The 25,904-nt window shown below is 44.8% G+C and overlaps 1 protein-coding gene and 1 non-coding gene across 7 annotated transcripts in view; both read left to right on the top strand.

The window, feature by feature from the left end:
- Positions 1-25,904, top strand: part of LARGE1 (LARGE xylosyl- and glucuronyltransferase 1) — a 538,741-nt gene that overhangs the window by 184,208 nt on the left and 328,629 nt on the right. The window lies entirely within an intron of this gene.
- On the top strand, positions 13,513-13,648 carry LOC134361417 (small nucleolar RNA SNORA76). Its single transcript, XR_010021440.1, has one exon. It is a non-coding gene; the product is annotated as a small nucleolar RNA SNORA76 (small nucleolar RNA).

The following is a 25,904-nucleotide window of genomic DNA, read 5'->3' on the forward strand; positions in this document are numbered from 1 at the left end:
TAAATAACAGCGCATTTAGTATAGTTGAAGGAAAAGTGTACGTAGTTCTTAGAATTTCCTGCAACCAGACAGAAACGGTCGTCTACACCGCAGTGTTGTTATTGAGCATCTCTTCAAGTAGGTTATCTCACAAAGTGTTGCAGGAACCTAAAGATTAAAAAGGGAAAAGCTTTACAGCTGAGATGGAAGGAATGAAAACAGTGGTGACAAATGAGGGGACCTGTCAAGGGTGGACATAAATAGTGAATGTACTGAGCAGGCCTGATATAAGAGGGCTGGACTAGGAATGAGCACTGGCTCTTTGGGACAATGTGACTTTGGCTGAATGTGTTTGAAATGAAGTTTCAGAATATGGTCAGCCAAGTTTTCTGTTTATGGTTTGAGTAATCTTCATCCTTCATGCATTTAGTTTCCTTTTTCATTTGTTGCAGCAGAGAAATAAGTGCCAGTTAGTTTCTTAAGTACATGCATTAGTGCTTGGGATTGTTCACAATGGAAGCATCTGTGAGGTCAAAAGCCTTCTCAGATAACCTGTGGCTCAGAAGACTCCTGTCCCAGTGTAGGTAGTTGAGTGTCCTGGAGTGGATTTATTGGTCCTCGAAGGTTCCTCTTTAGCTTTTTTGGATTTCCTCTTTAGCTTTTTTGGATTTTGCAGAAAAAGATTATCCAGTCTTTTTTGGATTTGGCCCCAAGGAAGTACTAAGTAGATGAAGAACTGGGTTGGGAGGGATTCTGGAGCCTTATCAGTAAAAAATCTCTTACTTTGTGGTAGCAGCTGAGAGCAAATTTACAAAATACTCTTCCTCCAAAAGATGGAAGACATTGGTGACTGACTCCATGTGGCTCTAGAGCATTGTGCCATTGGTTATAACAATAGAATAAATAAATAGTGCACTGTGAGGGATGGTTGGATGGATGGATTAACGGGTGGGTAGATGAGTGAATGAGTGAATACAAAGGGGAAAAGGAGGAAGCAAAGACCCACCGATATGGCCCTCAAATAGAAAGGACTGGTGGTCTGTTTGCAGAGGCAGAGTGTAGCATATACAACTCAGAGGAGTATCCTCTGAGTATCAAGTGGGAATAATATGGGTATTGGTAACAGAAAACCCAGCTAACAGTGGCTTAAACAAGTACGTTGAGAGCTTGGAGATAGGTGGTGGTTGGCATTTGTTTTGTGGCTCAGTAATGTCAGTGCTCCGGATGGCATCTCTATTAACGTTTCTGTTGCTTATAAATAAATACCTGAAATTGTGTAATTTGTAAGAAAATAAAATTCATTATAATTTCAGAGACTGGGAAGTCGAAAGTCTGGGGAATCCATCTGGTTAGGGTCTTCTTTGGTGGTGGCTTCAGTCACACAGGTTATCACATTGAAAGATGGCAGACGCAGAGAGAGACTCTCACATGCTCTCCTTTTAAGGCCCCCCAAAACCACGCCCATGACCACCATTATTAATCCATTCACTATGGCCTGGTCTTCAGAGTCTAATCACCTCTTCAAGGTCTCACCTTTCAATTATTGTAATAAGATTTCCCACCCTCAACAGTTACAGTGGGGATTAAGCTTCAGTGACTTTGGGGGGCCATTCAATCCAGTGCATTCTGCCCCTGGTCCCCCAAAACTCATGTCTTTTTCATATGCAAAAACAGTCATTCCATCCCTAAAGTCTTAACTTGTTTCAAGTCAAAAGTCCAAAGTTTGGGGGAAAAGGGAGGAATTGGACACGAAAATCACCTACATTGTATGTTGATAAAATTTTAAAAAGTCCAAAGTTCAGAGTCCCATCTATGAAATCAAAACAAGTTATCTACTTCCAAGATTCAATGGTGGGACATCCACAGGGGACATATTCCCATTCAGAAAGGGAGACATAGACCAACAGAAAGGAGGAACAGATCCCAAACAAGTCCGAAACCCAGCAGGGCAAGTATTAACTCTCATAGCTGTCGAATCATATACCTCGACTTCATGTTCAATGTCCTCTGCATGCTGGTGCAGGGGTTGGGTCCCTAAATCCTCAGGCAGCTCTGATCCTATGGCTTTCCTGCCATGCTTTAGCTCTCCCAGATTGGGATTGCATACTGGTAGCTGTGCAGTTCTGGGGTCTGCATGGTGGTCCTGCTCTCATGACTCCACTAGATATGGCCTTTGTGGAGTTTTTCAGCTGCAACACTGACCCCACATTTCCTCTTGGCATTGCTCTAGCAAAGGCTCTATGCAGTGAATCTGCCCCTATGATAGAGCTCTTCCTCGGCTCCCAGACTTTTTGATATATCCTTTGAAATTGGAAGGGAGGCTCCCAAGCCTTCACAGCTCTGGCATTCTGTGAACCTACAGACTTAACACCACAAGGACACCACCAATGAATGTTTTTGCATATGTTTTTCTAAAGCTGAAGGTCCAGCCACACCTGGGGCCAATTTAGCCAAAGTTGGAGTAGCCAAAGCAGCTGTGGTGCTGGTGCAGGGACCAGTGTCCTGAGGTGTCCCCGAGCAACAAGCCAGTGGAGGGTGCCTCATGCCTGTTCCCTAATGCCATTCTGCCTCCCTAGGCCTCTTGGTCTGTGATAGAAGGGTTGACCCCAGAGATTTATGCATGCCTTCAGGGCCTTTTCCCCCTTCTCTTCATAATCCCCCTTTTTTTGGTACCAATCTGCTTAATGAATATATGCAAGCCTGCGCCATTGCATTTTTCTCCTGAAAATGCTCTCTGCTTCTCTACTACATGGCCAGGCTGCAAATTTACTAAACCTTTATGCTCTGCTTCCCTTTCAAATTCTGGCTTTACCTCATGCCTTTGCCACCATAACTCAGCATAGGCTGTTACAAGTAGCCATGCAGCTTCCTGAATGTTTTGCTACTTAGAAATTTCTTCCACCAAATACCCTGGGTCAGCACCTTTAAGTTCCACATTCCATAAAACTTTTGGACATGAGCAGAATGCAGCCAGATCCCTTGCCAGTTTATAGCAAGGGTGGTCTTTGCCCCAGTTTCCAATAAACTCCTTATTTCTATCTGAGACCTCATTAGAATGGTCTTTATAGTACATTTTTTCTATAAGCATTCTGGTCACCACCATTTAACCTGTCTCTAAAATATTCCAAGCCTTCCCTGGTTTTCTTATCTTCTAAACTCCCAATAGAAGCTAGGCTTTTTCTAGCTTGCTCCTTCAAATTCTTCAAGCCTCTCCTCAACACCCAGTTCCAAAGATGCTTCCACATTTTCAAGTGTTTGTTATAAACAACAACCCACTTCTGGTACCAGTTTTCTGTATTAGTCCATTTCTGACGCTTATAACATAAATACCTGAAACTGGGTAACTTGTATTAAAACAAAATTTATTGCTTACAGTTTCAGAGGCTGGGAAGTCCAAAGTCCAGGGTACACATCTGGTGAGGGTCTTCCTTGGTGGTGGCATTAGCAACACAGGGTTTCACATTGCAAGATAGTAGAAGGAGAGACTCTCGTGTGCTCTCCTTTTAAAGCCTTCAGAACCACACCCATGGCCTCCATTAATAATTCATTTATGGGCCGGCCTGTGACTCACTCAGGAGAGTGCAGTGCTGATAACACCAAGGCCATGGGTTCGGATCCTATATAGGGATGGCCAGTTGGCTCACTGGCTGAGCGTGGTGCTGAAAACACCAAGCCAAGGATTGAGATCCCCTTACTGGTCATCTTTAAAATAATAATAATAATAATAATAATTCATTCATTAGGGTATGGTCCTCAGAATCTAATCAGCTCTTTAAGGCCTCACCTTTCAATTACCATAATAGGATTTCTCCACCTCAACAATTATGCTGGGGATTAAGCTTCAGTGACTTTGGTGGGGGTCATTCAATTCACTGCAGCATCTCTGCAGGTTTTGTTGCCTTCTCCTTGTATTTGCAAGATGGCTGGAGGAGCCCCAAGCATCAGCCAAGAATAAAGATTGTCTCCTCCCCAAGAGCTGGTTGTTAAATATTTGCCAATGCACCCTTGCCTTATGTCTTGTATTTTCAGCAAGTGACACATAGTAGAGGCTCAGTAAATATTTTTTGAATGGATGCACAGATGTAGTAGGGTTGCCAGATAAAATATAAGCCTCCCTGTTAAATATAAATTTCAGCTAAACAACTAACCGTTTTTTTTAAAGATATGTATATCCTAAATATTGCATAGGACATCCTTATACTAAAATTTTTAGTTTTTGTTCATCTGAAATTCAAATCTAACTGGGGCATCATATATTTTTATTTTCTAAATGTAGCAACCCTAGGATATAGGCATCACATTATGGAAATAGAGTTGAAGATTTGCCTCTGTTTCACAAAGTGAGGTCTACTTGTTCTGATCATTCTTAAGCATATGGAGTGAGGTGGAAATTTGAGGGTAAAGTATGCAAAGAATTGGAAGGATTTTTTTATCTCGACAGACACATGACATTGGAATTAGTAGTTAGTAAAGGGGAATTAACTTAAAATTAAGTAAATTTGCAGATAGTTTCTAACTCTTTAGAAAGATTTCTTATTGTTGATTTCAGAATGAAAGGAAAGCTCTTTGTCAGCTGGGATCTCAGGCATGTTAGCCCAGGTCCTTTACTCAGTGACATCTGTCTGTGATCAAGTGAGAGATTTGAGCTGTGTCCATGAGTGGCAACTGTAGCCTGGCATGTCCAATGCCAGTGTAGATACAGACAGAAGGCCTGTCCTATGTGTGATCCTTGCTGCATGTTGCTGGATTGGGGGGTTAGGAGGTGAGAATTTCTGAACTGGGAACTTGTTTGAGATACAGATGTTTGGGCTCCCCTCCAGACCTACTGCAGCAGATGCTCCGGGGCTGTGGGGCCTGGCAACCTTATATTTTAACCAACCCTCCAGGTGACTCACATGTCCACTCAGGTTTGGGAGCTGCTGCTGTAGACAGTGTGGAAGCTGTGGAAGAAAATGTTTGCTTGGCAGTTGGCACAATGGCTGTGTCTGCAGCGTGGGGGACCAGAGTGTAGCTGGAAGGGCCAGATAGACTACTTTGGAGAAATCACCAGGCATTACCCAGTATCTGGTCACCAACCTGCCCTTAGGAACATGAACTCACAGAAGCAGGATGGCAGGGGTCTGTTGTACCTCTAGGAGCTGTGGAAGAGCCCAGCAGGCTTAGAAGATGACTGGGTGGTGAAATGGACTCATGAGTATTGATCTGAAGATGTGGGGAAAGCCCTGGGTGGTAGATGCCCTGGGTTCTAGTCCTGACCTGGCCAGTCACTTACTGAGTGACCTCATACAATGGCTTAATTTTTTCTGAACCTCAATTTCTTCATTGTGTAAAAGGAGGATTTCAAAGGAACAACCCTAATTCTGAGTCTAGCCCAATCTTCTCATGCAAAGGACAAAGATGGTAGAAGCTGAAGAGCTTCCGTCATTTGAGTGAGGTGTTCGGTCTTTCTGCTTCCCACAGCCTCTTTCCTGTCCTTCCTCATTTCTCTGCACTTCTTGCCCACGTGTCCTTCTGGCAGTGTGCCTCTCTTCGGTGTGGAGGAGGCTGCCTGTGATGTCCAGAGGACAGCCTGGAGTGGGTGAGGCCTATGGCTTATGCTCAGTGCACAGGACGCCATCATCTCGCCATCTTTACCTAATTTGGCTTAGGTTGGAACGCAGGGCACAGTGGAGGCCTGTGTGTGTCTGCTTGTTCTTTCACGTGTACCCAAGGCCAGCCAGGCCATGGGAGGCAGTGGGTAGCAATGTTAAGATGCTGTCACGGTTTACCTGGACATTGCACATTATTTTGCCAATTTCTTTTTTTCCTTTCTTTAATTGATTGGTTACCAAGGTAAATGTATAGTAAAATTCTTAATTCAGCATGTAAATGATTAAATCAGTCATTGCTTGTCAGTGTCCCCAGGAGGTTGTGTGGTGTCTTTTATCTCAGTTTTGGCTTTGTTCATTGAATCCTATGAAGTAATTATTATGGATGAAGCCACAGGCTTAGTGAGGGTCAGGAACTTGCCCAGTGGCACACAGCCAGAGAAGCCAAGGTTTGGACTAGCTTTGTCAGATTCCAGAGTTGGGCATTTGATCTTTATTCTCTTGAGATGGGAATTTGTTCTCTGAACAGGGGGGGTCCTGATTTTTCCAGGCAAAGACCAACCTTTTAATTTCTTTGGAGTTACATGATCAAATGTGGGTTGGAGTAGGGGCAGTGCCAGTCACCACAGTGGTAGCATAGTGGGACTTCCAGCCATAGTAGACAGCTTAGTAGAAAGGCAGGAACCGGCTCCAATGGACCAGGTTTCAGAATAATCTTGTTCATCATTACTGACTGCTGGGGACTCATTTTTAAATGCTGAATGTCAAGGAGAAAGACACACAGATTGATCATTTATGGATTAAGGAACTTGACCTGAAGAAAAGCCTAAAATAAAATCAGCAACTAGATAATTAAGAGTGTCAGCCCGGTTTGCTGTGTCCAGCTTTGTGTGCTGGCTTGTGTGCTTTAAAATAAACCACTGATAACCACAGAATGAGTGAACCCCAGACTGTAAGCATCGTGCTTCCCAGTAACCAGAGATGGTGCACTGCATTTATACACTGAAAGAACAGCAGTGGGGGAAGGGGAGGATTCTTAGCAAAAGGCCTTTGGGAGATACATTTCAATGAGGTTGTAGAAGGGAGGGAAAATAGTCCTCTCATTTTTCTTTATCTGATTTGGGGGAGGAGGGAGAGCTGGAACCTTTTTTAAAGCCAACTCTGTTTCTTTTTTTTTTTTTTTTTTTGTCTTTTTCGTGACCGGCACTCAGCCAGCGAGTGCACCGGCCATTCCTATATAGGATCCGAACCCGCGGCAGGAGCATCGCCGCGCTCCCAGAGCTGCACTCTCCCGAGTGCGCCATGGGCTCGGCCCCAACTGTTTCTTTAGTGATCATCTGAACAGCCAAACCTTCTGGGACTGTTATATATAATCGTTCTAAGCTGTATCCATTTTCCCTGGTCTGTAGGATATCTCTCCCCCCCCACCCCTTCTTTTTTAAAATAAAACTGATTCATTTTAAGAAAATAGATATTAAGCTTCTTTGCAAATCTCAGTCCTCAAGTGATGTGACTTTGCTCTCAAAATGGAGAGGTTTCACAAAGGGGAGATTTTGAGGACAGACACATAAAAGATTATCCACAGGGATAGGCAATTTAGGTGCCTTTCAATGAGCAGCTGTCAGTGTCACCATTGACAAATATTTATGATATACTTTCTGCGAGCACAACGGCAATGCGAGGCAGATTCCTGAAGGCAGCAGTCTCTGTGCCACAGACATGCAGTTTAAATTTCACTCTGGTCGAGGCTGTTGAGGAAAGCTGGGGGCCACAGTCACTGGCTCTTCTTCCCTCTCTTTTTGCCTCTACTTCCTTTTTTGGAGACGAGTATGCTAGGAGCTCCCCTTGCTGGCCTCAGTAGGGTGCAAGCCACCCAACGTGCTACGCCCCCGTCCTCCTCCCTACCTCTCAGTTGCTGTGACTCTAACCACTGCTGGTTAGTCTCTAACTCTAACCACTCTGACCACACTTGGAGCCAAATCAGGGCTTCCTGATGATTTTCCACTGACGATGGAGTTGAGCATGTGACTCACCTAGCTGCCCAGTGGCTGGACTGTCACTCTGCTGTGCCTCACAGCCAGGGGGCTGCTGGCCTCGGTGAACACGCCCCTCTTGTGCTCTGTTTCTCTGGAAGGCCTTTGTTCCTATGACCTGTCTGATCCCACCTGCCTCAAGACTGCTGTCATGTTCAGGGAAACGCTGTCTCTCCACCTGAGTTTGGTTGGTATCCTTACTGGTTTCAGGCCATTCATGTCCAGTGTTAGGCCAGGCATCCAGACTCCTCAGCATCCCTATCAAGGTGTCATCTGCCATCTTGCTTTTCACCTTGCAGGGTTGCACTGAATAGGATAATGGTAGTGGTTAACGCTCTCTAGACTCAAATTGCCTTGGGTTGAATCTTGGCGTTAGCTTCTGCTGGTTGAATGATTTGGGACAAGTTACTTCATTTTCCTGGACTTCAGTGTGCCCATTTGTAAAATGGCACACCACTGAATATGCAGCAAGCATTAGCTCTTACCTTTATCATCCAAAGTCTAGAGGAAACAACTTCTATTTAAAACCTGTATTTCTTCCTTTCTTTCCCCTACTCTGTGCGCGTTTCTTTCTGTCTGGTCTCAGGGTGTTTCTGCTCATGTCACTTGGCCATAGGCAGCACATGTTCTTCCAAAACATCATCCTATTGATCAGTCAGCTGTGCAACACTCACCTAACTTCTCTCCTGCAGGTGGTCAGCCCCATTCCTGCTTTCTTTGGACCTTTATTCCATTCAGTTGTTTAGGACACATTGAAATGAAAGCATGAAGAATTCCGGATTGAGGTGGGTGGGGTGTAGCAGAGTATTTTAACACAGAGGTCAGAGCCCTTGAAGGAGATCAGTTTAGTCTGCTCTTGGAGTGTTGGCTTCTGCCCTGTCTCCTCTCCTTGGCTCCAGCGGTTTACACCTTGCACAGCCCCAGCCTCAGCACGGGCTCTTCCCTCTCCTACCTCTCACTGTTCTTCATTCTTGAATATTTTTCATCTCCTTGAATTGCTTGTAAATGCCTTGTTGTCATGAGCTGTTGTCTTCTGCTTCTTTGGAAACTTCACAGGGTAGTTCTTTGCTTGTATATCCAGCTGAAGCAGACATTTGTCAAAAGACAGTGGCATTTTCCAAGTAGGAACATAGACAACAGGGACAGTGGAGTTAGGTGATGGTAAAGTTTTCCTTCTTCTTTCCATCTAGCAACGGTCTGATGAGAGAAGAAAGTACATCAAAGTAGTGTTGGCATTCATTATAAAGGGAAGGTTTAATTGGTTCCTGCCCTGACATGCTGGCCAGCTCAGGGGAAGATATACCGTAGAGAAGAAAGGTCCTGGTGTGGGTCTCATGCAACCCTCAGCCACTGAGCAGTGATTCCCCTGTGTGACCGTCTAGAACAGAATCATGGAACTTACATCTGGGAAGGGTCTTTTGAGGTTACCTTGACCACTCTATTCATCCATCATGCATTCAGAAAATATTTGTCAGGGGACTACTCTGTTTAAGGTTTTGTTCTAAGCACCACCAAGAGGCCCAAGGAAGCATGAAATCCAGTTTGGAGAACAGGCATCCATCATGTGGGGGCTCACTGAAGGTGGTTGTGATCCCACAGTTGAATGGCCTTCAGTGAAGGTTTTTAAAGACTTTCTTGAAACTGTTGACTATTTAGAAATGAATTTAGAATTTAAGAATGGTGGGTTGTTCCTGCCCCAGCAAAGAGCAATTTAAATCCAAGAGCAAAAAAAAAAAAAAAAAAAAAGTCCAAGCACAGTCTTGGCTACTCAGTACAAATGAGTAGTTGGGGTAGAGCTAGATACACCCTGGGCGTGAATCCTAGTGTCACTCTTTTTAGATCTGGGGCGCTCTCGTAAGTAACCTTCTTGGCTGCCTTATCTGTAGAACAAGTCCTGACACCAGCTGTCTCACAGGTCCAAGGCAGCTTTGTGGAATGGTGAGATCAGGTTTTCAGGGCATCGGAGGTTTGGATTTGAATTCTGGCTCTGCCACATACTAATGGTGTGACTTCTGAGGAATTTATTTACTTTCTGTGTGTCTCATTTTCTTCAGTGAAATAAAAATCATAATTACTGTTATGGGCTGAATTGTGTCCTCCCCAAATTTACACATTGAAGCCCTAATTCCCAGTAGGCAAAGTGTGACTGGTTTTGAAGATAGGGTCTTTAAAAAGGTAATTAAGGTAAAATGAGGTCATCAGGGTGAGCCATAGTCTGATATGACTGGTGTCCTTACAAGAAGAGGAAATTTGTAAACACAAATTTACAAATAAACAAATTTACAGATAAACACAGAGGGAGACCATGTGGAGACACAGGAGGAAAGCGTCCTTCTGCAAGTCAGGGAGAGAGGCCTCTAAGGAAACCAACTATGCCACACCTTGATCTTGAACTTCTAACTTTCAGAACTATGAGAAATTAAATTTCTTTTTTGTGGGGGAGGGTGGGTAGCTGGCCGGTTTGGGGATCTGAGCCCTTGACATTCGTGTTACAATGTTACGCTCTAACCGACTGAGCTAACTGGCCAGCCCAAGAAATTAATTCTGTTGTTGAAGCCACCTAGTCTGTGATATTTTGTTATGCCATCCCTAGCAACCTAATCTAGCGATAGTCACCTGAAAAGATGAAATGACACAAGCAGGCGCATAACATGTGTGTTACGGTGTGTGGTGCATGGGAGGAATCCTGGCGAGGCCAACTGCAAGAGGCTCAGGCTGGGTTCTCCACCTGGGTCTGTGTGTACACGTCTGCCACCACAGCCACCTGCCATGGCAATGTTTCCGCATGGACAGACTCAGGCCTGTGTACAGTCAGTCATGGGAATTAGGTTTTCTTTTTTTAAAATGGCAGCTCCACTGGGTGTCAGCAACTTCTATTCGGTCTTTGGAGGCCAGACACACTACAGGGACAGGCGTAGTGGAAAGCATTTTTTTCTCCTCTAGGACATGTGCTTGATCAGTCCTACACCTGTCATCCTATGAAATGGCTAAGGGAGTTTTTCCTACAGGCCCTGCTGGATGCTGTCTGCGGCCACATCATTCCCAGCACCTCAGACTCCATCAGCCTGGTTAAGAGTCACTGCTTCTCTAAGACCTTGGCTGACTCCAGCCAGTGTGTGCACAGATGCGCATTTGATGGGTCTCTGCTTGGTGATTCTGTGGACATTTCCAGAGTAAGAACGCTTTGGTTCCCTAGTTTCTGTCTCTGGCTTTCTCAGATGTGCTCACTGTTGTTGGTTTTTATGGGGGTCCTAGCCCTGAGCGTCCTCCTGGTACTACGTGAGTCGGCAATAGTGACATCAGCCACTTGGGTGTGTGGATCGCCAGTGGGAGGCAACTCCATCTGGAAACTAAAAAGAGAAACAAAATTCTCTTCTTTTATGTCCCCCGGGCTTTTTGATATCTTTGCGGGTAGACGGGGCCAAGTAGGGAATTTACAAATTGACACTTTTCTTTTCTAAAGCAGCTGGATATTTGGAAGAGTTCCTTTGATTCCAAAGAACTGGAAAGAGGAAGAACGTTGGCTGGGAAGCCAGAGCAATTGGAGAAAGGAGGGGGCATGATTCATGAGTTTCTGGAGTCCTCTGTGCTTGGAAAACCTTGGTCGTTCACTGCAAACGTAGTCATAAACCCCAGCAGGAGGAATCCTGTAACTACTTCCAGCTGTTAACACCTGGAGACTTTCTAAGTTACAATGAAAAGAGAATCCCTGGCAAGCCAAAGCTGATTTTATGAATTCTGTCATGTGTAGCTTGAATGCTTTCCCTACTTGCCTGGTGGACATTCCCTGTATTATTTTACTGATGGACACACAGTAAAATGATCAGGCTGCTTGTGCCAGAGAGCAGGTGTGGTCTCAGGAGGTCTCCCTTCAGAGTTGGCAGATGCAGCGAGTGTCAGGGCAGCAAGGGAGGGAAGCCAGAATGCTTTTTCTCCTCTTTTCCTCCCATTTCTTTATTAGTCATAACATTATTCAGTTGGAATTGGTCTTATGTGCCAATTCTGGATCTACTGGAGATGATAGAATTCTTACTTGTTGACGGGGGGTAATGATTTCTTTTTAAAGCTGCTTTCATTCTGATGGTTCCAGGATATGAGCTGCTGTGGGATCTGGGAGAATCTGGCAGTTGTGCCTTAGGGCAGAAAAGGGCCAATCACATGATTCATGTCTGTGCATTTTGAGAAAAAGAACTTCTTAGATGGTGGGTTAATTATGCAAATGATCTGGGGCCCAGGTGTCTTCCTCTTCATTTGCTGAAGCATTTCCTTTCTTTAAAGCTATTCAGTCTGTCTTCACTAGCATCCCACCCACCCCCTCCAGGGGAGAGTCTGATATTACATCAAGTTATTTGTTCAATGATTTTATTAGTCTCCATGAGACCAAGACTGACCCTCATACCAAGCTACTTCTGCTGCTTTCTAGGAACTTTCACCATTCTGTTTCCTCCTCTGTATGCAGATGGTGCCCTTGAGAAGCAGCCTCCCCTCTGTCTTCAGGCTCCCGTGAGAAGGCCCCTCCTAGCCATGGGAGGTGGTACGCTGGAGGCCTGTGCTGGGATCTGGGCTGAGCCTGTGATCCATGTTTGCTGTAATGAGAAGCAGCCCCCAGAAGAGAGGGACATGCATTTGTATGCCGCCAGTCTGATGGGGTTGAAATAAATGCAGCACTGATCAAACTACACTCATCTAGCACATTGAAGAGAAGACAAACCAAAACAGAATGCTGATTTTTCTCACTGTCTTCTTTAGAAACCTTCTTTCTTGCTGCCCACCTGATGTTGTTAACTGTCAGGGGCAGCCCTGTGGTCTAATCCATTTATTGATGGATGTATTTTCCATTGGTAATCTGTGGGAGTCTTGGGGGAAGTCTTTTTTCTGAATTGCAGTTCTTTCATCTATAACCTGGGCATGTTAATGCTAGCTCATAGACTTTTAGAGGTAAGATAATGTTTGCATGTAAGCGCTTTGCACAGTGCCTCACACATATGAAACAGTCAGTATTAGATAGGTTCCCTTATTACCATCAGCAACATCATTATTTTTATTGCTTCCCTGCCTTGGATGGATGTGATAGTGCATATAATAAAGTACCTAGTCTAGAGCTTGGCCTGTGGTTATCTGTAATAAATGAAAGCTGCTGGAGTAGCGTGGAATAGCTCAAAAGATCTGGATAATTTAGCAGATACAACAGAACTGGAAGATTCCGGGACTGGGATGCTTCTCCCAGCCCTGTCTCAAAATAACTGCATTGCCTTAGGTAAGTCTCTTGACTTCACAAGACTTCACTTTCCTCATCGATCAGATAGGGCTCACTGAGCACTGTGTGATACTGACAGAATCTCTCAGGAGGCAGTGCCTAGCTCAGTGCTGGAGTTAAGTAGGGGCACAGTCAGTCGCTGTTGGCTATGAATTGCTGGGAGCACCAACATCATGCTTTTTGGAGAGTAAGCTGCCAGTTCATCACAACACCTATACACTGTGCATGCCCTTTAACTCAGTGATTTTATTTTTAGGAAAGTTCTGTTCCCAAATATAGATTCTAAAAGAAAGGTGGGGCGGGGAGTAGACCCTGTACGAGTGTCTCGTGGCAGCTCTGTTCACATAGGTCAGAGTGGAGAACTCCGCTCGTGCCCAGTGCCATCAGGCACGTGTTAGTGTTTTACCACTGCAGATCCGTCTGTGGCTCTTGGAAACTCAGATGCATGGAACGTGTCTACGGCTTTCAATGTGGCAGGTGTGCCATCTTGGGAGGGGCTGAGTGATGGGGAAGGCAGTGACCCGCTGTTTTGATTGAGGGCGGGTGACATGGCCCAGGATTCACAGCCTTGAATGTCCAAGTGAGGATTAGAACTTAGTTTTTCCGTCCCTTAAGTTCTCCTCCCTATGTGTCCCCTGCTTTAGCAACAGCCAAGGCACTGCCTTGGAATCTTGGTATGTCTGGGCATGGCCTCAGGTGTCTAGTGGCAGTGCCAGAGCAGACTGAGCTTGTTCAAATCCAGAGCTGCTTAGATGCCGCCTAAGCAATTCCTTTGACAGCAAGCCACATTTGGCCAAGGGCATTGCTAGCAGAGGGCCTAAAGAGGTGTGTGTGGTGGAGGGGGGCAGATACAGAGAGTGAGTAAGACCTTTAAAGGCTTTTTGGTGTGTAGGCAGAGGCTGGGGAGCAGTCCGTAGGGACCGTGGGCAGATGGATTATCGTCTCTGCCTGGGATGGGCACTGTGCCTTGCAGTGGCAGTGCTCAGGGATCAGGCTCCATCGCATGAGGCTTGGACTCCCACACAGCTGAGCCCTGCTGAGATCACTGGAGATCTGTGAGGGAATGTTCACAAAGCTCTGGCCCCAGGAGTACACTCAGTAAGTATTGGTTGCCTTCCCCTTTCCTGGAGTCCGGGTGGGGTGGGGCATTTGGTCAAGGCCCTTTCAGGCATATAGCAATCATCTGGCCAGGATTTTTTGGAAAACTCCCAATTTCCAGTACAGTCTCACCATCTGCATGCACATGCTTATACCAGACTGTAGATCTGTAGATATAAGTATGCATCTTTGAAAACGTTAGAATGAAAGAGTTAATCTGACAGGAAAAGATGATCTTTTTCCTCTACTCTTCTCTTACAACACCGAATACTTCTGTGACCTCTGGTCACCAAAACGTGTGGGGATTTCTTCCCACCAGCAGCCAATCAGTCAATTCTGCAGCAGACACCAGCTGAGTATCCTCTAAGTCAATCTGACACTATCTACCTGGAGATAACTTCAGATCTCACAGGTGGAGGACTCAGTCCCACAAGACAGCCCCTACTTCAATGTGAATTGCAAGCCCCAGGTGGTTTCTGCCTGTGCTTCTGACCAACCAGCTATAAATCGGGGTTCCTACGAACTCCCCCTTGGGTTTAACTAATTTGCTACAGCAGCTCACAGAACTCAGGGAAGCACTTTACCTACATTTTCCAACTTATTATAAAGAATATCACAAAAGATGCAGAGGAAGAGATGCACAGGGCAAGGCATGTGGGAAGGGACGCAGAGGTTCCGTCCCTCTCAGGGCACACCCCTCTCCAGGAAACTCCATGTGTTCAGCTATCTGGGAGCTCTCTGAACCCTGTCCTTTCTGGTTTTTATGGAAACTTCATTACGGAGCCATGACTGATTGAATCATTGACAGTTGGTGATCAACTTAACTTTCAGCTCTTCTATCTTTCCTTGTGGTTGGGGGTTGGGGCTAAAAGTCTCAACTATAATCCTACTGTGGTCTTTCCAGTGACCAGCCCCAATCTTGAAATTGCCTGGAGTGGCTAAACTTCAGTCAATCGTTAGCACACAAAAAGACACTTATCATTTTGAAGATTGCAAGGATTTCAGGAGTTGGATGCAAGGATACAGGGATGAAGACCAAGTATATATTTTATAATATCACACTTATATATTCCAGTAGATTATTCCTTCTTTTCATAAAATTATTATAATCTATGATAAAAGAAATGAGAGTCAATAAAATGAAGAATTAGACATTGGTAATTCCTGAGATTTAAGATCTAAAAATGTGATGGTTCAGTGCTTTAGCATGGGCAATATTATTATATCATTCCTCTCCTAATATCCATTACTCACAGCTCCTCATTGAGGATAAAATGGAAATTCAGCCTGGTGCACACATTCTTCCATGCTTTGGCCGGGTTCCTTCCTCCTCAGCTGGTTTCATTTTTCTTTAACATTCCAGAAGGTGCACCTCAGACAACACGTAGGTATTAGTGTCTTGTTGCTGCCATAACAAATTACCACAAACTCAGTGGCTTAAAATAATACAAACTTGCCATTTTATAGTTCTGGAGGTCAGAAGTCAGAAATCAGTCTCTCTGGGCTGAAGTCAGGCATCAGTGGACTGGTTCTTTCTGGAAGCTCTGAATGGAAAATTCATTTCCTTGCCTTCTCAGCTTCTGGTGGCTACCTGCATTCCTTGGCTTCTCCTTTTCTCCATCCTCAAAGTGACTCACTCCAGTCTCTGCTTCTACACCGAAACGTCCTCTGACTCTACATCTCTCTATATAAAGACACTGTGTTTACATCGGGCTGAGCCAGATAATCCAGGATAATCTCCCCATCAAAAGAACTTTAATCATATCTACAGTCTCTTTTGCCATGTAATGCAGCACTCCCAAATTCCAGGAATTATCACACGGACATCTTTGTGACATGGCGGGTGTTATCTAGCCTACCTCGATGTAGTTTCCAGCCTTGGTTCCTAGTGTTCTCACTGCCTGGGACACTGGGACACCTTTTTCTGCCTTCTTTGCCAGGCTAACTGCTACTCACCCTTCAGAAACCAGACCCAGGGTCTTCTCTGTAAGAAGACTTCCTTGCACCTTACCTCTCTCCTGCTCCGTTGATCTGGGAATCTGCCTTTCTTCATTACTTTCCTAGCATCTTGAGTCTATACATCTAGTAACATTTATCACACACTGTATTGTAATTGTAGGTTTGTTTGTCTGCCTGTCCCCATAGTCCTTGGGGACAGAGGCTGCATTGTAATTATCTTCTTATGCCTACCATTCAGACCCACGGCTGCACAGAATAGACATTGTTTTAATGGATGCCTAAGAACATGGGGACCACAGCAGGAATCACCTCTCCCACCATGGAGATATCCCAAGGAGAATCCTCCTGTCCTGATTTTCATGTAGCCTTGTTGGTTTGGAATTGCATTTCCTTCTGGGAGCTATAGTCCTTTGGGCTTCAGCTTGTCAAGGTTTCATGTTTTCCTGTCCCTTTGCTGTCTGATTCTCTCTTCGTTGGGCTGAGGAAGATTAGCCTAAGTGAAAGTGAATGGACAGTTTCCTGTTAAAGTGTTTATGGCTTTTCTTTTCGATTTCTTGGCGAGGCTCTGAGGGCTGGGATGGCTGTAGGAAATGTTCTTTGATTTAATAATGTCCCAGTTGGGGACTGGATTTCTGCTTTTTGTCGGGCTGTGGAAAAGGGTGGGTGTAGAGGACTCACGAACCTAGGAAAAAATTAAGGCACAGAGGTCAGTCCAGAAACTGCAAGTTAGATTCAGTAAATGCATACTGAGTGCTCACTGTGTGTCTGCTCCCACGCTAGGGCTGGGGATATAGAATTAATATCTAGAATTTACTAAGTGGTTATTATATGCCAAGCACATAGTATGTGTCAATCATTTTTCCAAGTGCTTTAATTTTATCTCCTTGATTTCTTATAACAACCCCATGATATGTAGGCACCAGTGTTCTTCAAGTTTTCCAGATGAAGAAACTGAGGCAGAGAAAGGTTGCCTAACATGTTCGAGGTCACATTCTGTTAGTGGCATGGGCTCTGTAGCCCACTGCTTTTCTGCCTTATTGATAGGGAAGGCCCTGTCTCTTTCCCCAATGCTCATGTCTGGGGGTGGTGTCTCAGCTGGCCCTGAAGGGGGTGTAGGAGATCCACAGATAGAGGTTTTCAAGGGCATTGCAAGTAGAAGGAATAATAAAAATGAAGGTGGGGAAGTGTGAAAGTAATTATTTTGTTCAGGGAAGAGTGAGTAGTAATTCAGGGTAGTGTAGGTTCCTTTTAAGGTTGTAGGAAAGGTTGACAAGGAGTGAGAGACCTGGTAGGACAGGAGGTCTAGCCAGAGAATGGATTTCCAAATCCGTGGTCTAGAAGGTGAGCAGCTGGAAGTGAGGAGGAGGATGTCAACAGCAGCGTATCTCACATGGTAATGGGCGTACAGATTTCCTGGGATTTTGTTAAAATGCCAGCTCTGATTCATGAGCCTGGGATGGGCCTGAGATTTTGCTTTTCTGACAAGCTCCCAGGTGATGCTGGACCTGGAAAACCCATTGAGAACTGACAGCCTTAAGAAATATGGGTTTGCTGCCCTCCTTTTGGGGAACCTACAATGTAAGTCAGGCCTGAAATAGACATGGAATTAAATTCAGGGAAATTAAGTCAATGGAGGAACCAATAGAGAAATATTTGGGGTCAAGGGTGGTTTGGAATCATGCTTCCAATTTTTTCCCAAACAAATTCCCTGTTTTACCTAAATTTAGATGCTGCCACTTGTAAGATGCATCATTATCTTACGTAAACCCAAAGCATTTAAAAAGGCTTTTAATTAAACCGTGTTACAATACTTTCTTATCCTTTTGAATCTTTATACTTATTGCAAGAGCCCTTTTAGACTTAAACTGGTTTTTGTCATATTTATTGCTATGCCTACATGTAGAAGAAAATATAGGCTCATATATCAGTTCAGGCGTTCCTAAACTGCTTCACGGTGCGTCTCGCTCTTCAGAATCCCTCTTCGACTGTGTCATCTCCATCTGCATTTTTCTGCCTTGTGCCGTCCGCTGCACCACTGAGAGCGTGCAGCATCCCCTAGAAGAACTCTGCAGAGGAGGCGCGGAGCCCATTGCAGCTCTGTGGAGCTGGCCGCCTCCTGGCTTCTCTTCAGGAATGTTCAAAACACATCTGGATCTGCCTCTCATCCTCCTTTTCCCACAGCCATGTGGTTCATAGCCACTAACAGAGTGACTCCCTCCACTGTCTCCGGGATTTTGCTTGAGGCTGCTGACAGCCATTCTTCAAGTTCCGAGAATGTGTGAGCAGTTCCCACCCACTATGTTCCCACAGCCATGTCGTCTTTAGTTGTCACTAGATGCTTCTTGATTTTGGAGATTTTAGAATGTGAAAACCAGCTTGTCTTAGATCAGTAGTGCCCACCACATGCTGAACACTTGATTTTACCTTCAGGGTTTTCATATAACGGTCTCAGTTTTATTTACGTCAGTCGTCCAAGATCAGGAAAGGGGGTGTCACCTTTGTAGAGGAAGACCCTGATTCCCTTTCAAACATGCAGGTGGGCATTTATTCATTCCTCAAATATTTATGGAGCTCCTACTATGTGCCAGTCACCATTCCAGGCACTGGGAACGCTGGAGTGGGCAGATAGTTTCCTAGTCTGTTAAACGGATAGGGGGATAGTCAGTGAAGAAATTAGGTATATCAAATTGAATCATGTAAGTGCTATGGGAGAAACAATAAGTCAGGGTGTGCACAGTGTTAGGGAAAGATTTTCGGGTAGCAACTGGAGTTAAGTTTGGGTACATACACATAAATATCAAGAGAATGCAGACTTTATTCAGAGGACGTTGCAAGTGCAGAGGTCCTGTGGCAGGAGTGTGTTTGTCTTGTTTGAGGAACAGCAAGGGAGCTAGTTGGGCTGGATGAGCGGAAGCTCAGTAAAGATTTGATAAAAGGGCCAAGCTGGGGCATAACTGAGCTGAAATTTGCAGGTCTTTAACTTCCAAGTCAAGAGTTTGTCCATCTGCAGCACGTGTGGAAAACCACTGCGGATTACACCCTTCTCTCTCTGTTTACTGGAGTGAGTTTAATCTTTAAGAAACAAATATCTTGATTAATTCAGCCCCAGTACCAAGGCATAGACGAAAAATATGCTCATTGCTGTCACCATTGTGCTGTCTGAGAAATATTCACAGTGTCTGATTCCTGAGTATCAGTTTAACCAACCCAGGTGAAGATAACCACACATGTAGGGTGAAAAGGAGGCGACAGAGAAATGCAAACATTTCATTCCTAGTGCATGTTCTTAAAATAGAATGTGGGACTTTCAGTTCTTTCTTCTTTGAAGAACATTGTTGAGAGAAAGACTCTGGCAGGACACTGTAGAAGAAAGAACAGAGATCTGGGTTTTGATCCCAGCTCTCCCAGTAATTAGCCGTGGGACTACATCTGCTAGAGTTCAGTTACAGACAAGAGAATGAATGAGTTTAAGCAGAAAAGGATTTCTTTTCTTGCAGAATTCTAGCAGAGGCTAGAAGCATAGGCTCTGAGCTGAGCTTCTCTGAGCAGCTCTCAGAACCGCACAGAACCAGGCCATCAAGAAGCCATGGGACCCCTCCTCACTTAAAGGCCACGCTGTGCTGAGATCTGTGTTAGCAGGACAGGCGCCATGTTTCTGGAGACTCCAGAAGTTTGGGACTGGATGCAGGGATCTAACTACAGCCACCTGAGAAAGAAAACCCTTCCTTGCTCATGCTTGCTGGAAAACAGCAGAAGCAAGCCCAAGAGCGGCCTCCAGTCCTGACGCTCGCTTCTGCTGCTCTAACCCCACACACACGTGTCTGCCTGGTGCAGCTAAGCTTCACAGGAGTGCAAGAAGCAAAAGATTTTGGGAAGTGTCTAAATTCGGCCCTCAGTGTATGTAGGGGAAATACTGAAGGTGATCCTATTGTAAATGGGAGAGGGTAGAAAGACACAATGGAAACTAAGTTTACTGCACATTGCTTGAACTGGTTAAATGTTGGCCACAGAAGACTTTGATAAATTATACGTATTACTACTAGAGCAGCCACTCAAAAAGCTATATGAAGAGATGCTTCAAAAAACACCAAAGGTAAATGAAAATTGAATTCTAAAAAATGTTCAGGTACCCCATGGGAAGGCAGGAAGAACCACAGTGAGATGCTACTATAAACCCACCAAGTGGACAAAATTTAAAAACAAGACAAGATTGACAGCATCACGTGTTGCTACATCACGTGTTAGCAAGGATGTGGGGCACCCTTAACTTGCATACATTATTGGTGGGGGTATAAAATGTTCCATCCCCTTTGAGGAAAGGTCTTGCGGAATCTTATAAACGAAATATACACCTACCCTCTGACCCTTCACTTCAGTTGTAGTTATTGCTGAAACTGAACACAGCCCAGGAGTTTATCAGTGGGAATGAGTCAGTAACTTGTGTTATTAATAGAGTGGTATATCACTCACTGAGCTGTAAATAGAAATAGCTGTTACATGCAACATCATGGGTGAATTGCAACAACTTTATGCTATGAGAGAAATATGAGAGAAAGCTCACTCTAAAGACTATATACTTTAGGATTCCTAATAGATGGTATTCTAGGACAGGAAGAACCAATCTCTAATGAAAGTAAATCAGAAAAGTGGTTGCCTATGGGGGGCGGGGGTAGGGGTGGAGATTGACTGGGAAGGGGCTTGAGGGAACTTTGTCATCACATAGAATGTTCTGTATCTTGAAAGGGATTTGAGTGATGCAGGTTTATAAACCTGTCAAAACTCATCCAGTGGTCTGTGCATTTCATTGTATGTACCTTTCACCTTAAAAGAAAAAAAAAACCAAAAACTAATTATCATTGAAACCTAGTTAATAGTGTACATACTGAAATGCCTAGGGAGTAATGTGCTGGTGAACAACTTAATGGTTTGAAACGCATTAAAAAAAAAGATGGATTAGTGGATGGACAGAAGGACAGACAGTTGTGATAAAGCAAGCGTGATAAGGTGTTAATAGTGCAATCATAAATGGCCCAAGCTGGGACATGGCTGAGCTGAAATTTCCAGATGAGAGTTTGTCCATCTGCAGGCAAGTATAGGAAGCCACTGCAGCTTACACCTTCTCTGTCTGAGGTATGGGTATATACATGTTTATTGTAAAATTCTCTCAACTTTACTGAGTGTTCAAACATTTTCGTAACATAGTCACACATCACTTAATGGGAGTATGTTCTTATTAATGCATTGTTAGGTGATTTTGTCATTGTGTGAACGTCATAAAGTGTACTCACAGAAACCTAGGTGGGATAGCCTACTACACACTAGTCTATACGGTATTGCCACATTGTACATGTGGTCTGTAGTTGACCAAAACGTCATTATGTGGCACAGGACTATAAAATGTTATAGTAAAAGAATCTTTAAAAAAAAAAATATATATATAGGCTGTGTGGTCCCTTCTTGTTCTGCGTCAGGTGGCGACTGGTTGTTAAGAAAGTCTCTCCAGCTATCTGGTCATTACTTTATGGATCTAGGTGATTTTTGCTGAACTTGATAGAGTACATAGAACTCAAAACTTAGGTGACTGAAATAGCTGGGATTGGGGATGTAGGCTGCATATAGTGCTCGCTTATTGACGATGCCCAATACGTACTTAATTAATCCATTTCTCTTACTTTGTAAAGTTAGTCCCAAACCCTGCTTTCTCTAGTTTCCCATTGCTTGTTCCTCCCAGCCCTCAAAGTCAGTGTCTGCCATGCTGACTACTGCTAGCCTTTTCTTAGAGTCCATGTAAACTTTTATAGTTGGAAGGGAGCTGGGGGCGGGGGAACTACCTAATCCCATTCCTTCCTCCCTCCCTCCCCTCCCCTCCCTCCTTCCTCCTCTGTCTTTCTCTTTCTTTTTTCTCTCTTTCTATTACCTAATCAATTTGGTCATGCATAACTCTTAGCCGCCACACAAGGAGATATTTACTGAACAAACATTCATTAGTAGACACCAAGTGATTCAAGCAACCTTAAAATATTCATGATGTTCCTGCCCCCTGTCCTTTCAGATGCCCTGACCACCCTCTTGCTGAAAGGTTCACTAGAGGCAGGCGTGATGATGTTACAGGGACTGTTGTTGTCACCCTGATAGTTGGCATCAGGCAAACAATTCCTCCTAAGCAGTGGCTAGAAACAGGATAGCTTAGGGATCACCCTTCAGACACCATCCTTAAGGATGTTGATGTCAGCCTCTCTAGACTTTGTTCTGTGTTATGAAAAGGTGGGGAATATCTATAACATATTTTAGCCAGTCCACATTTTTTTTGGAACATCTTATCTTGCCAGTAAGAGCTCTCGTCTAACATTCAGTATACTACTTAACAAGCTGCTCATTTACCAAGAAAAACCCATTCCAGAATTCACTGGATCAAGACAATGATAACAGAAGGAGCCACCTCAGGAGTGTAGCCTGTCCTAGAGACGATCTTGTCACTTGTGTCGATCTGATTAAAATGGTGACTGGCAACACCCAGGTTGTAGCACAACCTGACTAAAACACACATGAGACCAGTGTCTGTCACAAGCACAGGCACACCCTACAGCGTGCTTCTGGGGTGAGGTTTCCTATTAGAATGACTCTTGTTTGCTTTAATTGTGGTAAAATATATATAACGTAAAATTTACCATTCTAACCATCTGTAAGTGTACACTTTAGTGACGTTAGGCACATTCCCAATGTTGTGCAGCGATTACCAGGATCCATTCCCAGAAGGATTTCATCACCTTGAACAGAAGCTCCACACCAGTTACACGTCCCGTTACCTCTCCCTCTCACCCCTCCAGCCTCTGGTAACCTCTGTTCTACTTTCTGTTTGTATGAATTTGACTACTCTAGATACCTCACGTATGCGGAATCATATCATATTTGTCCTTTTAGATGTAGCATATTTTACTCAGCATTAATGTCTTTAGGGTTCATCTCAGTAGTACCTTGTGTCAGAATTTCCTTCCATTCTAAGGCTGAATGATATTCATTGAATGTACGTATCACATTGTGCTTTTCGGTTCCTCTGCAGGCGTACATTTGGGTTTTTTCCACCTTTTGGCTGTTGTGATCAATGCTGCTGCCTCTTGTTTTGTTAATGCCCAAATTTCATAAAATGTACGTATCTCAATACCACATTTTGGGGTGATGGGTACATAGGGGAAATTTATATTTACAATGCAAAATTAACACAATACTTGTAACAAAACGATGTGTTGCAGTAAGTATTGAGTTACAGGTTGGATACGATTGATAGAACATGGGAATCATGTATAGACATTGGCAAAACCCCACCCGTCAACAAGAGGGGGATGAGGGCCTAAGATGTTGCTGGTACTGAGAAAGGTCACGTTACTGAGGCACAGCGACTGCTGGCTGACAGCCGCATGAGTGGTTTTGTGATCAGGAGGCAGTGTGTTAAGCATATTACATTTTAACAAGAGAACTTGTCATTTTCATTCAGGTGTATTACGTCTGCTTTTCATTTTCGAACACGGATTGGGAGGGGGGAGATGGCATAACATATAATGCATTCTGATTTTTAATTATAATTTGTAATTCGTAATTATAATTTTTCCCACTTAAAATAATGGGAAATTGGTTCCGTGTTAGCTTTTTGGCACAAATCATTTTGTTTTCAGAAACAAGGTATTGAAATAGCAAGGGAAATACTTATCTTTTAAAGATATATGTACTGTAATGCTCCTCACTGTGGAGAGAAAAAAAGTGTGTGTGCAGAGCTGCTCCCCCTGCAGCTGCCTAGAGAAGATTCCTAGTTTCCTGAGGGTCTTCCATTGTCTCCATGTGAGCACCTTTTTTTTTTTAAAAAAAAAAAAAAAAAAACGATGACCGGTAAGGGGATCTTAACCCTTGACTTGGTGTTGTCAGCACCACGCTCTCCCAAGTGAGCGAACCGGCCATCCCTATACAGGGATCCGAACCCGTGGCCTTGGTCTTATCAGCACCACACTCTCCTAAGTGAGCCATGGGCTGGCCCTTCCATGTGAGCACCTTTGAAGGGACTGGCCCAGATAGTAGGAGGAGGCTCAGTGTTAAGAGGAGTCACAGCCTTTGCACATGCTGGGAAACCTAGGAGAGATTAACAGGACTGAGCCGATTTTTATGTCTGGCTCTGTAGAGAGATGTGTGGATGTCGTCAGGGAGCACGCACTTTGCTTGCTGGCTGACTTGTCTCCTGCCCTGTGAAGGGCTGTGTTCCAGTCTTGGGCTCACCAGGTTTCCTCCTGCATAGTCAATGTTTGCTGGTGAGAAAGGAGCCTGCAGGTTCTGCCGCATCCAGTACTCAACCTGCTTGTTCTGCCTGTGATCCATGTCGTGTGTGTGGCTTGTGGTGTTAGGGTGACAACAAATCTATTTTTAATTCCCTCCTTCCTCCCATCTTTTAGAAATGGGTGAAACCGCTCTTCCTAACCAGTAAACATCTTCTCCTCCCTCGCTCTGTCCAAATGTCACTGGGATTAACATTTTGCACTTGGGGCTGCCTCCACATCTGCTTGCAGCGCGTGGCTGGACTTTGGAAAGCAGTTGCGTGCAGCCTTTGTGGGGTTTCTATTTTTATTTTCTTTCAGTGACGTCCATAGCATGTCAAGTCAGTGGATGACTTGTGCAATGGCCAGGGCTGTGCAGTCAACCTGAGGCCTTCCCGAGGTGAGGCTTGGCGTCTGCCCCTCACCAGTGCCAGTGCCAGGTCCAGGAGGAGGAGGAGACTGACGCGTCTGCTGGGGAGGTTCCAAGGCGGGGCCCACAAGGGCTCCGGCTGTGTGCAGCAGTGGTGGCTCTGTGGTTTGGATGAGTCCAGAGGCTGTTGATGGAGCAGTGGATGGGTGCTGTGTGGGAGGAAGGGACTGTGAGGAGGTGGCAGTGGGGACTCACAGTGCTGGGCTCATCAGCTAGAGGGTCAACAGTGACACACAGAGATGGCCCTACAGCCAGCCTCCCTGTTGGCTGCCTTTGTCAAGTGGTCCTCAGACTCTCTTGCCCTCCCTTTTTCTTTTCTCTCTTCTCGTTTCTGGTCCCCTTGTCTTCTCCCTGTCACCTGAGGGGACAAGGTCCTCCTCCCTTTCTTTCCTTCCCTCTTTTTCAGGCTTCCCTTCCCCCTTTCTCTCCTCAGGGTCTCTCATGGAAGGAGCGTGGAATGTGTTAGGATTCTGCCTCTTGTTTGTGTCTGGGTGTGGCATCTCAGGTGCCAGCATATTCAAGGGTGACCCGGAGACAGGGACACTACCATGGGGCTGTTGGGAGGCCAAACAGTAGCAGTGATCACGAAGACTTTTGTGGCCCTTATGTTGATGCCGCATTTCCTGTGCTTCATGTGCGCACTCAGCGAGTCCTCAGGACAGCCCATGGGGGGTAGAGGCTTGGCCTAGAAAGAGGAACTGATAGGTGATGGTCACAGAGCTTTTCCGTGGCGAAGCCCACGTTGGGACCCAGTGCTGCCTGGCTCCAAAGGGTGTGCTGTCACCTTCATGCCATGCCAGGATTACCCATTGGAAGTACCCATCGTGTGGGGAGATGAGGGACAGGTGTTTACTGAACGTGTAGGGGTGAAAGTGCTTTAGTGTGCATGGTGAAAGATGCACATTATGAATGCTTAAACGATTAGTTTTTCAGATCATTTTTCTTCATTTTAATTCTCCTTTCCCCCCCTTCTCTTTTTATTTCTATGTATTCATGCCCCTCTCTTGGGGATTTGGCCCAGCTGTCCTTTCTTTTGTTCTTTTCTCCTTTTTGGTCTTCCCAGTACATTCCCTCATCCTAGTACCTGTTTTCTTTTTTGTCCTTTTCACGCTCCCCAAATCTCTCCTTCCCTCCCTCTGCTCTATGCCTGTTTTTTCTTTTTCCTTTCTCCCCCCCCCCCAATCTGTCTCTTCTTTCTCTGTTTTTCATCTATCTTGACACCAGCCAAACCAAGTCCCACAACGAGCAGGCACCTGACGCTGT

Source organism: Cynocephalus volans, chromosome 12, assembly GCF_027409185.1.
Source record: "Cynocephalus volans isolate mCynVol1 chromosome 12, mCynVol1.pri, whole genome shotgun sequence".
In the NCBI taxonomy this organism is placed as follows: Eukaryota; Metazoa; Chordata; class Mammalia; order Dermoptera; family Cynocephalidae; genus Cynocephalus; species Cynocephalus volans.